Source organism: Lactuca virosa, chromosome 7 (genome assembly GCF_052849685.1).
Source record: "Lactuca virosa cultivar CGN04683 chromosome 7, Lactuca_virosa_CGN04683_v6, whole genome shotgun sequence".
Taxonomy (NCBI): Eukaryota; Viridiplantae; Streptophyta; class Magnoliopsida; order Asterales; family Asteraceae; genus Lactuca; species Lactuca virosa.
In genome coordinates this window covers 12,086,536-12,104,014 of record NC_136432.1, presented here as the reverse complement: position 1 = coordinate 12,104,014, position 17,479 = coordinate 12,086,536, and the positions used below count along the sequence as shown (strand labels likewise).

Here is a 17,479-nt window from a genome sequence, read left to right as displayed (position 1 = left end):
AAATGAACCTTCGATGCCTGTTGAAGAACCAGAACTGAATGACGGAGAGTCTGAAGAAGGGAATAACAGTCGCACTGTCAGTCAGGTGGAACCCCAAGTGGTGAGAAGGAATGACCCGGAGAGGGTAATCGACAAAGATGGGCGTATGTATAAGAACTTCTTGGGTGTCAAACCACCAAGTCTTTCCGGAAACTCAAATCCTGTGGAGATTATGGACTGGATCTCCAAAATGGAGATGGTATTTGAAAGCGGCAACTGTAGTGATAAGCAAAAAACTGTATTTGCAGTTCGACATCTGAAGATCGGAGTCTTGAGCTGGTGGAAATTGTTGGCAAATTGATATTGCCATATTTATACATGTTTGTAGGCAATATTTATTTATATTTTTATTAATATTTTGGTTATTAGCATAGAATAATGGTACTTATAAGCTTAAATTATATTTTGCAGCCAAATAGAAGCATTTTTGTAGAAAAGGACTTAAATTGACAAAACATGGAACTTTGGAGGCTTGGAGAATAAAAGAGAAGGAAGCTTACGTAATCTGCTATATTCACGTCGTGAGGTTTATAGATTCACGATGTGAGCACGAATCTTCCAGAAGATAAATAACGCGAAGACGAGTCCTTGTGCAACACGTATATCTACTATTCACGTCGTGAGACATATGCATTCACGACGTGAGTGCGGAAAAATCAGAAACTATATGTACTCTTGCTCATTACGACTTGAGGGACTTTCGGCTGATTGAGGGAGTTCCTGGAGACGAATTGCAGATCGAAAAGTGGTCTGGAATTGGCTTTCAACACCAAAGGAGAAGAGAAGTTCACAATTGGATTCTAGTTTTGGTACTTTAATTATGTTTTTGAGTATGAGTTATTTGCGTGTGTTTGCTAGTATGTCCAGCTAAATCTAGCTGCTTCTGTTAGCTAGATGAAGCTGGAACTCATGGTTTTAAAACTCTAGCTTTGATTTACTTGTTGGTTAAGACTTGCGTTTGATTGTTTGAACCTAGCGTGTTTGATTTAATATTTGATTGCTTTAAATTCTTGTTTCGTGTAGTTAGTGAATATGAATCTGCATGGATTTGAAACCTAATAATTCAGTGAACACTAGGTTATTAGAGCTAAGATCAAACCAATCTTAGATAAGCAATTGAATTATTAAAATTAGGCTGTGCTAGAGAACTCATATTATGACCATTAGTGTGTTTGTCAAATCAATCTTACATAGCTCCAATTCTATTTAATAATTGATTATGTGTTAGCTATTGTGTGACCATACATAGATTTACATGAATTAATTAATGTTAGTAGATTTAGAACTAAATTGCTAATACTATTTTAATTGGTAACCAACAGTAATTGTCATAGCTAATTTATAAACCATTGAGGGAAAGTGGATTCGAACTAACAGAAGTGTTTTGTTTACTGATTGAATTTGTGTTAAAGAATTAAGTTAATCTAAACTTGCAAAATTAGATAAATCCCCTTTTCTTTGTTAGTAATTAGGTTAATTTAGTAGTAGATAGATTAATTAGTCAAAATCGTTTCCTGTGATCGACACCCGACTTACCCGACTATTCTATAATTTGACTAGGTACACTGCCTAGGTGTAATTTAGTTAGTTAAGTTAGTTAGGTTATAAATATAAAATTAGGTGTATCTATTTGCACGCATCAAGTTTTTGGATCCGTTGTCGGGGAACGGCTTAATAGTTAGTTGATTTATTTGCTTTAGGTTAATCGATCCTTTTTGTGGGGTAGAACGTGCAAAAAAGTTACTTTTTTAGCTTAATTTTTTTGTTCCAGTACCCAACTCACGACGTGAGCCTTAAGCTCACGACGTGAGTTTAGTAGATTTTGCGTTTTCTTCGTTTTTCTTTTCTGTTTAATTTTCTGCAACAACACGAGGTGGTACTTTTTACCACGTCGTGGTGACCAGTCAGTAGGCTATTTCTAGTATTATTTGGTTCAGTTTTACGTTTTTATTTTTGTTTATTTTGCAGAAGTTCATGACCAGAGGATCCAACACACCTTTGGTGCCACCACTTGAAGATCCAAAGTCAACCCTTCATAAGAAGACGGATAAGAACGCAGGAGTGAGCGAAACACCAAGAAGATCTTCTTTCAAGGACCTCAAATCAGTCTTTGGAAAGAAGTCAGGAAAGAAAGTGGGAGAGACGAGTACATCGTCAAACGACAAAAGCAAGATAGAAAGCTTTGAGCAAGATCCAAACCTGAAGGATACTGAATACGATACCAAACCCGAATACGAATTAGAAAAGAGTGAATCCGAAAACGAGCCAGAAAACGAGATGGCGAACATTGAAGAGATGTCAATGGGAGCTTACAACAAGCGAATTCGAGACGATGTTGGTCCGGGGATAGTACAACCTGCGATTCCTGCCACTGCCACATTCGAGCTGAAGGGACACATCCTTACTGCACTTAAGGATGTTCCATTTTATGGGAAAGATCATGAGGATGCTTTTAAGCATCTAGATGAGGTCAATGACATTGCGGATTATTTTAATGTCCTGAATGTTAATAGAGATACCGTCTTGCTAAGGATGCTTCCCATTACTTTTAAGGGAGCTGCGAAAGAGTGGTCAAAAGCACTTCCACCTGGTGCAATCACTACTTGGGCTCAGATGCGCGAACAATTTTTGTAACATCCGTCTCTCGAGATATTAATTAATTAATTATGCAACTTAAAAGATATTGGACTATGGTTGGACTTGACACTTTGGATTGGACCTTAAGCCTCTTGGGCCGAGATGTAGGCTGCCCATAAGCCGTACGCGGGGCGTATCCTGGCGTACGCGTGGCGTAGTGTCATTGGATACGCGGGACATGAGAGGCGTACGCGCATCGTACCATAAGGTACGCCCAGCGTACGCGATCAGACACTAAACCCTAATTTTAGGGTTTAAGAGCTATATAAACCCCATTATAGCCTCCCCCTGGTTTCTTATCAGCCTCCTGACCCACAAGAAAACCCTAACTCGTTCTTACCCCTTTTCATTGTGTGAAGTTGCTTTTGTGAGTGCTTTTAGTGAAGGAAAGTTGTGAAGAAGGAAAGGAAAGGTTGGAGAAGAAGCTTGAGCTCAAGGATCTGGACTAAGCTCACCCTTTATCACAAAAGAAGGTATAAAGCACTTAACTTTCTTCCTCATATTCTAGATCTAGGGTTATGGGAGTTTTGGACCTCTTTAGGTCCAAAGGTTGGACCTTGATCTTGTGAATCCGTTTTTGAGCTTGGGGTTGCCATCCTTGAGGCTCAAAACAATTTCTTAGCAATAAAGTTTTAATCTTTGAGGCTTTCATGAAGCCATGCATGAGATCTAGCCATTTCCATGGAAATAGATTATTGTTTTTAGAATTTGAGCTTATGTGAGTCATGTAAGCCATCAAGTAAGCAACTTTATGGTTTAAGGCATGGAATAAGACTTGGATCTAAGTTTGTAGCTTCTGACTCGGAATATTAAGCACTTAATAGAGAAAGAACTTAACAGGGTAGTACCCTGAGCGTAAATGGGGGTACGCCCAGCGTACTCGCCATCAAGCACTTACGCTAAGCGTACTTTGGAGTACGCCCCGCGTAACGCAGTCAGTTTGGACCTTGAGTATTTGGGCCTCGGTTTGGGCTGTATTTTGGACTTTGGGCCTTAGTGGGCCAGAAGGGGTCAGAGTATGGGCCAAGGGCACTTTTGGGCTTAAGTAGGGCCATAGGAGGAGTTAGGCCCAATTTAGAAAATTGGGCCATTAGTGGGCCATCAGTGGACTTAGAAGGAAGTAAAGGGTTTGGGCCTTGGTTATGACCCACACCATAGCAGGGGTGAAATAGTCATTTCACCCATAGAAGGATCCTCGTTTTGATTAAGTTTTTTATTGGTCATGATAGTCGGAGAGCAGCCGGGACAGCAAACAGGGATCCTTCACTCGGATTTTCAGCAGTCAGTTCTTCGAGGTGAGTTTCCTTCCAGTAGGAACGGGTCTACGGCCACAATGCCGACCCGTTTAGATGATAGTAGTTCCGGACTTTGGTCCGATGCCGGGCGGGGCCAGATACAGTAGTATGTATGCTTGATGTCTTCGTGATTCATGCATGTTCGTGATATGATATGTTATATGATCCGGACTTCGGTCCGATTCCAGGAAAGCCCGATGCAGTTTATGTGATTATGCTATATGTTCATGCTATGTTATGTTCAGTTCATTCCGGACTTCGGTCTGATGCCGGGCGGGGCCCGATGCAGTGGGCGGGGTCCAAGTTATTCCGGACTTCGGTCCGATGCCGGGCGGGGCCCGATGCAATGGGCGGGGCCCAGATTATGCCGGACTTCGGTCTGATGCCGGGCGGGGCCCGATGCAGTGGGCAAGGCCCAGTATGTGTTATTTGTGTTATTGTATGTGGTAGTTTGGGGGAGCTCACTAAGCTTCGTGCTTACAGTTTCAGTTTTGGTTTCAGGTACTTCAGCTAGCAAGGGAAAGGGCTCGGGATGATGGCATGGCACCCACCACGGTTTTAGCCTGGGAGTTAGACTCTGATATTTTTGACATGATTTGACATCAGTTGTGATATGAGACATATTTTATGACATTTTGAGACACACGACTTATGGTTTTCTTATATGATATTCGGATACTATGGTTTTAGTAATGTTTTCAAACGAAATTTTTGGCTTGTATTTTTGGGATGTTTCAATTTTTGAACCAATTTTGCCCACCATCAAAGATAACTAAACTCAAAAAGGCGATAGCCAATTTTGAGCAAAATCTGAGTGAGTCACTTTACGAGCAATGGGAGCGCTACAAAGGGTTGTTAAGGAATTGTCCTCAACATGACCTTAACATTCAATATGAAGTGTCCATATTTTATGACGGGGTCAATGTCATGACAAGGCAACTCCTTGATTCTCAAGGGCCACTTACAAAGAAAAATCCAAATCAGATCAAGGTGTTGGTTGAAGAATTCGCAAAGCACTCTCATGAGTACCACAACCCAAGACAAGATGGAGTAAAAGGCAGTGGGGGTGCACATTCTGAAGAAATGGCTGCTATGATGGCGATGTTGAATAATATGGACCGGAGATTGACCCAAATGGACCAATCAATTCATGCAATTAAAGTTGGTTATGAGAGATGCAATGGTCCACACTTGACTAGAGATTGCCATTTGGATGAATATGGGAACAAGAACGCTCAAGTTTGCTACTCGAGTGGGGACAAGTATGATGAAGATTGGAGAAAACCAAAGAAAGATGGTTTCCATATGATGAATATAAGAAGCAGAAGGAGGACAAATACAGGTAGACTGGACGAGGTTTCTACCAAAAAGAGCAATCACCAGCTAAGAAGAGAGCTGACTTGGAGACCATGTTAGTTCGTTTCATGGAAGCTTCAGAGAAAAGGCATGATGATACTGAGGCAGCACTGAAGGATCAAAGAATAATGATGAAGGAGCATCAATCTATGATGAAAAATCATCAAGCAATGATGCTTGACCAACAAACATCATTAAGAAATCAGCAAGCCTCGATCCATAATCTCGAAGCTCAACTTGGTCAACTTACTACTTTGGTGAATGAGAAGCTATTCCCCCAATTTCCCGAAAAGAAGACTCATTCCCATGTCATGGTGATTGATACTGAAGAAGAGGCTATCTCTGAGTTCTTAGAAGAACTAGAAGTGGAGCCAAATGTCACACCCCCAAACCAGAACGGCGGAAACGTTCGGGGGCGGAGGACTTCAGGTAAGTATCACAACACATGAAATATAGTAACCAAAGTACAAACAACCATTGCATTAATATGTACAAGTTTTACATAAGTGTTTAAACATTAAATATTCAAACACCAAAGTAGGTACAGTAGAAGACAAGAGTCGCGGTACGGTACTAGGTAGTCTTCTCAAAAGCTTCGGGAGTGTACCTGTCTACTGGATTCCTGAGAATACAAGTTATTTGGAAAGAGTAGATCAACGTTTAAGCTGGTGAGTTCATAAGTATTTTAGTTCTGTTAAGTATACTCTAAGTTCTTTGGAAAAGTTCACTGGTTCTTTCAGAAAATCCTATATTTCCTGAGGTGATAGATTGATAACCTCAATAGTTTCCCTCTGTAATTACTTAGTTTATATTAATTATGTATAACCCAATATCGAATGGACAGTTAAATGGGTCTATCTGCCCTAAGCCCACAACCAAACAAGGAACAGGAAGTAAGGCGGAAGTACACATTTCACTGTCAATCGGATATTACTTATGTATAACTATGATGTAGCAACTAAGGAATTATAGAATTAACCACTAAAGGTCCTTTATGTTATACTAGTTTACAGAAAGTGAATGACTAAGTTCCCATTTGTAAAAGTGGTTTAATTCCATAAACCGTTTCATTTGTAAAAGTGGTTTAATACCATAAACCGTTTCCTTTGTAAAAGTGGTTTAATCCCATAAACCGTTTCCTTTGTAAGAGTAGTTTAATTCCATAAACTGTTTCATTTGTAAAAGTGGTTTAATCCCATAAACCGTTTCATTTGTAAAAGTGTTCTTAGTTATATCCGTTTTACAGTAAAACGTTAGTATTAATCCTGGAAAATATTATATTATCAATAATACTGCCTTGTGGTTTTAAATGTTCAAAACCAGAAGTACAAGTATATTTACCATACTTGATTTCATGATACGTAGTTTTTTACTGTAAGTAAAACTAACAGAAGGTATATTTGGTCAGGATGTAATTAATTTTTTTATTGTTTTAAGAGAAGTATATTACTTAGTAATTTACTCGTTGTTTTATCCATGTGAGTTCTATTAGCCATACTAATATGACTGATATGCCTGCTGCGACGTTCTTCAGGCGTCGGAAACAATATAATATTTGACACCCTAGGCCTGCCGGCCAAACTGTAGCGAACAACAAAGGTGCGGGATTGTCAGTCCCATATAGATCTATACACAAATTCACGCCCTCCTACAAGAGATTCTGGTTAATAAGTCAGGATTTAAGGTCGTACTTAGATAAGTACACCATGAAGAGTCTCACAAATTTATTGTTTCAATGAGATTTACGATGTATTACTACCCCGTGATTGCTAACCCTGGTACTCTGTATTGTACCTTTGTTAATGCAAACCCGGTATGATGTATTATTACCCCGTGATTGCTAACCCTGGTACGTTGTATTTGTACCTTTGTTAATGCAAACCCGGTATGATGTATTATTACCCCGTGATTGCTAACCCTGGTACTCTGTATTGTACCTTTGTTAATGCAAACCCGGTATGATGTATTATTACTTCTTTAATATGTTATTCGTACATTAAAGGTATTATACATATCCTGGTATAAATGAATTGTTGCTAATTTCCTTGGAAAGTATACAGTCGTTAATTATACTTGTATATTTGGTTTTGAATCATAAATTATACCTATTATAATTTATATGTTCTATCTGATTGGCACGATTTCTCGTGGATGAACACCTTTGCTCAGCATGATACAAAGGTAATGATACCGAATGAAGTAACCTTTTATATTCATATATGTTTAATATATATATATATATATATATATATATATATATATATATATATATATATATATATATATATATATATATATATATATATATAATTAAGAAGGAAACGACCTTCGGACAAATACCATCACCTTAATTCCACATCCAAACAAGGAAAAGGAATAAGATAATTCATTAGTGCTAAGCCCTTGAAATCTTATTTATATATTTATACATATATAAACCTGATTTTGGCAATTATAATTTGAAATAGTTTATAAAACCCTTTTTCAAAGAGTTTAACGGAGTTTACATGACTTTAAAAGATTTAACATGGCTTTAAGTCATTTTGGAAGTATTTGGTAATTCTTAAAAGCATTCGGAAACCCTTTGTGTGATTATTATCACATACAGTTATTAACACAATTTATTATTGTGTTAAACTTGTATTCCCCCCCCCCCCCTAAAAAGCATTTAAAAACCATTAAAAAGGTAAATTATAGGGGTTTGAACTCACTTGATAAGTGGTGATTTGGACAACGTTTCGTTTCCCGAAAAGGAGTTTGTTTTACGAGAAATCGACTTAAATTGAGCAGAGTTTCGACTGGAGAGAGGTTAACTTCTCGGGAATCTCGGGGCTTCGAGGCTTGCTTAGGGTTTGAAATAGGATACCAGGGGTTTAGGGATTGTAAATATGCTTGTGGGGGTAGAAAGTGTGAAGAAAGATGAATTTTGGGGTGAAATATGTGAATTCTTCGGAAGCCCTTGCATGCCTTATATAGGCCGGAGCCTCGGATCCGAGGCTGCCACGTGTTCGGACAGGTGGCGAAGGAAGGAGTCAGCAGCACACGCGTCGGTCATGCGAAGGGTACATGTGGCGAGGCTTCGGACGTGGTGGCTTCTGAGTGGGCCGAACTTCGGTCCAATGGGAAGAGGGCATGTGTCCGAGGGGGTGTCCGAGGGGTGTCCGGGGGGTGTCTCATGCGAAGGTGTCGGCTGCTTACTGGACCTCGGCTGCGGTCCAATCAGATGGTGACACGGAGAACTTCAGTCCTATCAGAAGGTGACACGTGGAGGCTCACATGCGAGGGTGATGTGTTCGAAGGTCACCCATGCGAAATTGTCCGGTTTTCAATATTTCTTGGTTTTTGTGCCAAAAACTTGCGAAAATCATAACTTTCGCATATAAGCTCCGTTTTCGACGTTCTTTATATGCACGCGTAGGTAAAACTATATTCTACGACTTTCGTTTAGACTTCGTCGGCTGATTTTGATTTTATTTTTAATATTATTATTTTTAACAGACCGGGACACGAAATCCGTTAAAAATTCATAACTTCTTCATCCGACGTCCGTTTTCGTCTGTCTTTTTACCGTTGTACTACTTTTGACGAGACCTTCGATTCTTGTTTAAGTTGTGTCGGCTAAATATCGATCGATTTATATTTCGAATTTTTAGCTGTCTACTCTAAACTGAAACTTAGAAAAATCATAACTTCCTCATACGAAGTCAGATTTTTACGTTCTTTTTATGAACGTTCTGGGTTTAACATATTCTACAACTTTCATTTTGATTGTTAAGGCTAAAAAGCCTTTTTATCGAAAATTCACTTTTTACACTTAACAGTGTTTTGCCGGTTTGTCGTGGATTTTCGATTGGTCATAACTTCTTCGTTGTAACTCGGATTTTAGTGTTCTTTATATTTTTGGAAACCTTGTTACAATCTCTACCACTTGGTTCATCCCAATTACGATTATTGATCAATTTATTTTTGACCTAAATTTGACTGGTGTCACATTATCCCCCCGTTAGAGGGACTTTCGTCCCGAAATTAAGTCTAAAGAGATACTCATGGACTAGGTCTAATCTTCCCTTCCCCAAGTGAATTCAGGTCCCCGGTTTGTAATCCAGCGAACCTTCACTAATGGGATAAGACTTTGCTTGGTTCTTTAGATTTCCCTATCCATGGTTTCTATTGGTTCTTCTACAAAGTGTAGACTTTTATTTAACTTGATTTCACCGAGTGAAATAACAAGTGTTTTATCGGATAGACACCTCTTTAGATTAGATATGTGAAAGGTGGGATGAATGTTATTAAGTTTTTTTGGTAGTTTAAGTTTATAAGTACAAGACCAATCCTGGTAAGAATATCAAATGGTCCTATGTACCTTGAATTTAGTATTCCACGCTTTCTCAAGCGTATCTTGTCCTTCCAGGGTGAGACCTTCATATGACAAGGTCATCAATCCTGGAATTTCAAGGGTTTTCTTTTATCGAAGCCGTAGCTTCTCTGATTAACTCTAGAAGCTTTATGTCGCTTCCTGATTAGTATTTTGTTTTTGGTAGCTTCTCGGATGAATTCCAGATCAGCGAAGGTGCTGTGTGGAAATTGGATCTCTAGCTAGTTGCGTATTACCTAATTTACTCCAGTGCAGATAGGATCTGCACTTGTGACCACAGAAGGTTTTGAATGGAGCAACTTGAATGCCAGCGTGATAAAGGACTCGACTAATTGGTAAATGGGTATCCCATGCTCTACCAAGGTCGATCACATACGTTCTTATCCATTCTTCCCAAGGTTTCACCTGCCATATTTTCAGATTACAAGGCTTCCTGTTGAACCTCCTTACTTTGTGTGGACAGATTTTAATGGGTTATCATAGTCAATGATTGGCTCTACGACCTGGGTACTCTTTCTGACTTAGGGTGTCAGCTACTATATTGGCTTTGTCCAGATGATAACGAATTTCGAATTCGTAGTCATATAGTAGCTCGACCCATTGTCGTGGTCTCACGTTGAATTCCTCCTGGTAGAATATATGATGAAGGCTTTTGCTCCGAAGTTCATGATCAGACTCATACTTGGCTCATCCACCATCACCTCGCGTATACAAGTCGTATATAATTTTGATTTCACAAAACGTTCGGATGGGTGACTCTGCCCCAGGTCCACAACCAAACAAGGAACAGGAGATAGGGCGGAATTACACATCCTTAATCTTGTTAAGTCTAAATTATATACCACTCTCGTGTATACACTTAGCAGCGATAGATTAACTTAATGAGTTCTTAGTCTCTATTCTTGAACTTGACCTGCGGTACAATGATTTTCCTATGAGATCTATTGGGGTACTTCGGTAGTTACTGACTTCTAAGACTACTTCGCTGCTTTTCGTTTGAAGTTTCCTGTCTACTGAGTAGGCTAGAATGGCGTGGTACCCTTCACATGGGTACTTCTAAAGTTTTGAAATGAGAGACAACCTAAGGGTTTTGCGTTATGGATTAGAAGAATTTCATCTTACTGCTGATTAAGGAAAATTTCTCTTACACAGCATAAGAATTTTCACATGGTAAGGGCCAGGCCAAACCATGTCGAATGAGGATGTCAGAATTTTCTCGATGAAATAGATATTAAGTCGTTCTGGGAGGAATGATTACTAGGATGATATCCTATGTACCTAAGTTTTCAGCGCTTCTGGTTTTATTCAGTTATTACCGCTACGAACCCCTTTTTGATTCGAAATTGGTGGGTACTACCGATACGAGGTTTCTGATAATTTGAAATTATGAACTTTCATGAAAGGATCCTTACTAGGTTTCTCTATAATCGCTTGGTGTATACAAGTCATGTATAATTAAGATTGGTAAGACCTTTGACTAAGCAACCCTGCCCTAAATCCACAACCAAACAAGGAACAGGAAATGAGGCGGGATTACTCACTCTAAGTTTACAAATCTTAATTACAAATAAGCCTTATGTATACACTAAGTCATCATAGCTTACCTGTTAGGGTTTCAAATTTTATATAATTGTTGTGATTTAATTTGAACGGGAGAGTAATCATAATTATAGATAGTTATCGAGGTTTGCAAGCGTACCAAAATATAATAGGGTTCTTTGATGCCTTCCCATGTATTGGGGTCAAACTCCACCTGCTCCCCCGTCGTTCTTCTCTGTTGGACAGTCCTTCTTGTAATGTCCTATTTCACCACAAAGGTGACATATGGGAATGGTTCCAATATTGGTAGTTGAAGTGATGAACTCAACCGGAGTTCTACAGATGCGGGCGGTGTGCCCCTTTAGGTTGCATCTATTGCAATGCAACTCTCGGCAAACTCCATGATGATGGTAGTTGCACTTGCTGCAGTGTGGGAGGTTTCCTAAGTATGACGTGGTCGGTGCTAGAATAACAGGGCCGATCGGGGTATTGACTGCCCCAGTTCGTTGCCCTCTGTTAGGTTCTTTAGTTGAACAACTCCCTTTCTTGTTCTCGAACTTTCGTTTCAGGATATTAGGCTTAAGGTTCAAAGTGTCCTTACAAGTAGGCGCTCGTTGCTGTACTTGGCCATCACCACGATCGGGGTTACCGATAGCATTACTACTAACATTTGCATTGTTAGCATTAAGGTGTGCCATGACAGCTGCTACAGCTGCTGTGACCGCAGCTTGAAACGTAGTCGCATCTATTTGAAGGATTGGTGTTTTGCCGGTGGGTTTTTTACATTCCTTCGGAGGCATGATTTTGTTTCATGATAAGAAAATGAGCTCGTGAGCGACTATCGTTGTCTCTAGATGTATTCTAACCATCTGTATCTATGTATAAATCTTTCGTTTTTTTATATTGTTCTCAATGATTCGACATGCATCCCTATGATGCAGTCCTGGTAAGGAACATAAATAAGTTTCTAGAATGGTTATGAACGGAGTATCATCCGAACTAAGTTACCCTTCGATTGGTGGATATCGTTTTCCAACTTTCGAAAATATTCGAAAACAATTCATAACAGTGTCTACATAAAATAGACTTATGAATTTGAGAAGTAATCACTATCAATTACGATTTCGTGATCTGATTTATTGTTATTAGCCGTGACAGGAAAAGTGGATAAGCTCAAAACCTAATGTGAGTAATGAAATCAGTAACTCACTAGGTTGAATCGATTTACTAGTTATTACTTAGATGAAAAGGCGCTCAAACACTTCACATGAATCACACGTGGTTTTCTTTTGTTCTCTGTTCTATTCTGGGTGGTAATGATATGTTTCCTCCTGGTATCTATATGGTGTCCTTCTCCTATGTAGGTATATTGAATTCCCGAGCTGTCTTACTTCCGATTCTGACACTAATCCCCATTACTTCGTAATGAAGATTTTGAATCTCGGAAGTTCATGCGAATCTCTCATTGGTGTCCTTAATAGGGTAAGGGCAGTAAATGATTTCTATAGTTTATTTACTTATCATCCGTTTCTTTCTCGGAATTCTCTTAATGAAATTTTGTTGGATCCTCCCTGACTCTTCTATTGATTGCTGGAGTAACTACGTTTATCTAAGGGGTTTACACGAGAATGGGAATGTCTAAAGAATCTATGAGAAAATTTAAATTTTTACGAAGGTGATTCTTTCTGGTCCTTCTATAATCACATGGTGTGTACCGATTATATATAATCCAGATCAAATAGACCTTTGCATAAGTAATCCTACTCTAAAACCACATCCAAACAAGGAAAAGGAAGTAGAGTGAAAATCACATATTCTAAGTCTATAAAATCTCGGCTATATATAACCTTAACGTATCCACTTAGTAATTATAGACTTATCGGAAAAGATATTTTTAACATTTCCCCAAAGGTATGTAAAATACCTCCATGTTATTTTAGTTATGAGTTTGATTCTTGGACTTCTAGATATAAGAACTTGACAAGTTTTCAGTTTTCTTGTTATAGCATCCTAAAATACTCCCATAGTATTTTAATCTTTATGTTTGGTTCTAGAATTCTTCTGGTACTTAGGTAAGTTTTAGACCTGTTGCAACACTACAATCACTCCCCAAACATATGTTGGTCATATCTCGAATGAATATAGTTGATCGGGCTATATTGATCCCAGATATGATTACGTCACTTTTTAGGTTGAACTGCAATGTCCAACATCCAAATACTTTTGTTTTGTTCTTCTTGTGATACTCATTCTAGTATATATATTCTGCATGTACTTATACTTTTATAAAATATTGTTATATTTTTAAAGTATAACTCTTGGTCAGAGTGTTTTTATCCCAATGGGTTTATAGTTGTATATCTTTTATGACTGATATACTGAGTTCACTATAAACACTACTCTGATACCAATCTGTCACACCCCCAAACCAGAACGGCGGAAACGTTAGGGGGCGGAGGACTTCGGGTAAGTATCACAACACATGCAATATAGTAACCAAAGTACAAACAACCATTGCATTAATATGTATAAGTTTTACATAAGTGTTTAAACCTTACATATTCAAACACCAAAGTAGGTACAGTAGAAGACAAGAGTCGCGGTACGGTACTAGGTAGTCTTCTCAAAAGCATCGGGAGTGTACCTGTCTACTGGATTCCTGAGAATACAAGTTATTTGGAAAGAGTAGATCAACGTTTAAGCTGGTGAGTTTATAAGTATTTTAGTTCTGTTAAGTATACTCTAAGTTCTTTGGAAAAGTTCACTGGTTCTTCCAGAAAATCCTATATTTCCTGAGGTGATAGATTGATAACCTCAATAGTTTCCCTCTGTAATTACTTAGTTTATACTAATTATGTATAACCCAATATCGAATGGACAGTTAAATGGGTCTATCTGCCCTAAGCCCACAACCAAACAAGGAACAGGAAGTAAGGCGGAAGTCAAACATTTCACTGTCAATCGGATATTACTTATGTATAACTATGATGTAGCAACTAAGGAATTATAGAATTAACCACTAAAGGTCCTTTATGTTATACTAGTTTACAGAAAGTGAATGACTAAGTTCCCATTTGTAAAAGTGGTTTAATTCCATAAACCGTTTCATTTGTAAAAGTGGTTTAATACCATAAACCGTTTCCTTTGTAAAAGTGGTTTAATCCCATAAACCGTTTCCTTTGTAAGAGTAGTTTAATTCCATAAATTGTTTCATTTGTAAAAGTGGTTTAATCCCATAAACCGTTTCATTTGTAAAAGTGTTATTAGTTATATCCGTTTTACAGTAAAACCTTAGTATTAATCCTGGAAAATATTATAATATCCATCATACTGCCTTGTGGTTTTAAATGTTCAAAACCAGAAGTACAAGTATATTTACCATACTTGATTTCATGATACTTAGTTTTTACTGTAAGTAAGAACTAACAGAAGGTATATTTGGTCAGGATGTAATTAACTTTTCTTACTGTTTTAAGAGAAGTATATTACTTAGTATATTACTTAGTAATTTACTCGTTGTTTTAAACGATATGATATTTGACACCCTAGGCCTGCCGGCCAAACTGTAGCGAACAGCAAAGGTGCGGGATTGTCAGTCCCATATAGATCTATACACAAATTCACGCCCTCCCTACAAGAGATTCTGGTTAATAAGTCAGGACTTAAGGTCGTACTTAGATAAGTACACCATGAAGAGTCTCACAAATTTATTGTTTCAACGAGATTTACGATGTATTATTACCCCGTGATTTCTAACCCTGGTACTCTGTATTGTATCTTTGTTAATGCAAACCCGGTATGATGTATTTTTACCCCGTGATTGCTAACCCTGGTACGTTGTATTTGTACCTTTGTTAATGCAAACCCAGTATGATGTATTATTACCCCGTGATTGCTAACCCTGGTACTCTGTATTGTACCTTTGTTAATGCAAACCCGATATGATGCATTATTACTTCTTTAATATGTTATTCGTATATTAAAGGTATTATACATATCCTGGTATAAATGAATTGTTGGTAATTTCCTTCGAAAGTATACAGTCGTTAATCATACTTGTATATTTAGATTTGAATCATAAATTATACCTATTATAATTTATATGTTCTATCTGATTGACGTGATTTCTCGTGGATGAACACCTTTGCTCAACATGATACAAAGGTAATGATACCGAATGAAGTAACCTTTTATATTCATATATGTTTAATATATATATATATATATATATATATATATATATATATATATATATATAGATATATATATATATATATATATATATATATATATATATATATATATATATATATATATATATAATTAAGAAGGAAACGACCTTCAGACAAATAACATCACCTTAATTCCACATCCAAACAAGGAAAAGGAATAAGATAATTCATTAGTCCTAAGCCCTTCAAATCTTATTTATATATTTATAAATATATAAACCTGATTTTGGCAATTATAATTTGAAATAGTTTATAAAACCCTTTTTCAAAGAGTTTAACGGAGTTTACATGACTTTAAAAGATTTAACATGGCTTTAAGTCATTTTGGAAGTATTTGGTAATTCTTAAAAGCATTCGGAAACCCTTTGTGCGATTATTATCACATACAGTTATTAACACAATTTATTATTGTGTTAAACTTGTATTCCCTCCCCCCCCCCCCCCCCCCCTAAAAAGCATTTAAAAACCATTAAAAAGGTAAATTATAGGGGTTTGAACTCACTTGATAAGTGGTGATTTGGACAGCGTTTCGTTTCCCGAAAAGGAGTTTGTTTGACGAGAAACCGACTTAAATTGAGCAGAGTTTCGACTGGAGAGAGGTTAACTTCTCGGGAATCTCGGGGCTTCGAGGCTTGCTTAGGGTTTGAAATAGGATACCGGGGGTTTAGGGATTGTAAATATGCTTGTGGGGGTAGAAAGTGTGAAGAAAGATGAATTTTGGGGTGAAATATGTGAATTCTTCGGAAGCCCTTGCATGCCTTATATAGGCCGGAGCCTCGGATCCGAGGCTGCCACGTGTTCGGACAGGTGGCGAAGGAAGGAGTCAGCAGAACACACGTCGGTCATGCGAAGGGTACATGTGGCGAGGCTTCGGACGTGGTGGCTTCTGAGTGGGCCAAACTTCGGTCCAATGGGAAGAGGGCATGTGTCCGAGGGGGTGTCCGAGGGGTGTCCGGGGGGTGTCTCATGCGAAGGTGTCGGCTGCTTACTGGACCTCGGCTGCGGTCCAATCAGATGGTGACACGGAGAACTTCGGTCCTATCAGAAGGTGACACGTCGAGGCTCACATGCGAGGGTGACGTGTCCGAAGGTCACCCATGCGAAATTGCCCGGTTTTCAATATTTCTTGGTTTTTGTGCCAAAAACTTGTGAAAATCATAACTTTCGCATATGATCTCCGTTTTCGACGTTCTTTATATGCACGCGTAGGTAAAACTATATTCTACGACTTTCGTTTAGACTTCGTCGGCTGATTTTGATTTTATTTTTAATATTTTTATTTTTAACAGACCGGGACAGGAAATCCGTTAAAAATTCATAACTTCTTCATCCGACGTCCGTTTTCGTCTGTCTTTTTACCGTTGTACTACTTTTGACGAGACCTTCGATTCTTGTTTAAGTTGTGTCGGCTAAATATCGATCGATTTATATTTCGAATTTTTAGCTGTCTACTCTAAACTGAAACTTAGAAAAATCATAACTTCCTCATACGAAGTCAGATTTTTACGTTCTTTTTATGAACGTTCTGGGTTTAACATATTCTACAACTTTCATTTTGATTGTTAAGGCTAAAAAGCCTTTTTATCGAAAATTCACTTTTTACACTTAACAGTGTTTTGCCGGTTTGTCGTGGATTTTCGATTGGTCATAAATTCTTCGTTGTAACTCGGATTTTAGTGTTCTTTATATTTTTGGAAACCTTGTTACAATCTCTACCACTTGGTTCATCCCAATTACGATTATTGATCAATTTATTTTTGACCTAAATTTGACTGGTGTCACATTATCCCCCCGTTAGAGGGAATTTCGTCCCGAAATTAAGTCTAAAGAGATACTCATGGACTAGGTCTAATCTTCCCTTCCCCAAGTGAATTCAGGTCCCCGGTTTGTAATCCAGCGAACCTTCATCCGACGTCCGTTTTCGTCTGTCTTTTGACCGTTGTACTACTTTTGACGAGACCTTCGATTCTTGTTTAAGTTGTGTCGGCTAAATATCGATCGATTTA

The 17,479-nt window shown here is 38.2% G+C and overlaps 1 non-coding gene across 1 annotated transcript; it reads right to left on the bottom strand.

The window, feature by feature from the left end:
* Positions 1–4,745: 4,745 nt before the first annotated feature.
* On the bottom strand, positions 4,746–4,852 carry LOC145128020 (small nucleolar RNA R71). Its single transcript, XR_013716623.1, has one exon. It is a non-coding gene; the product is annotated as a small nucleolar RNA R71 (small nucleolar RNA).
* Positions 4,853–17,479: the final 12,627 nt, after the last annotated feature.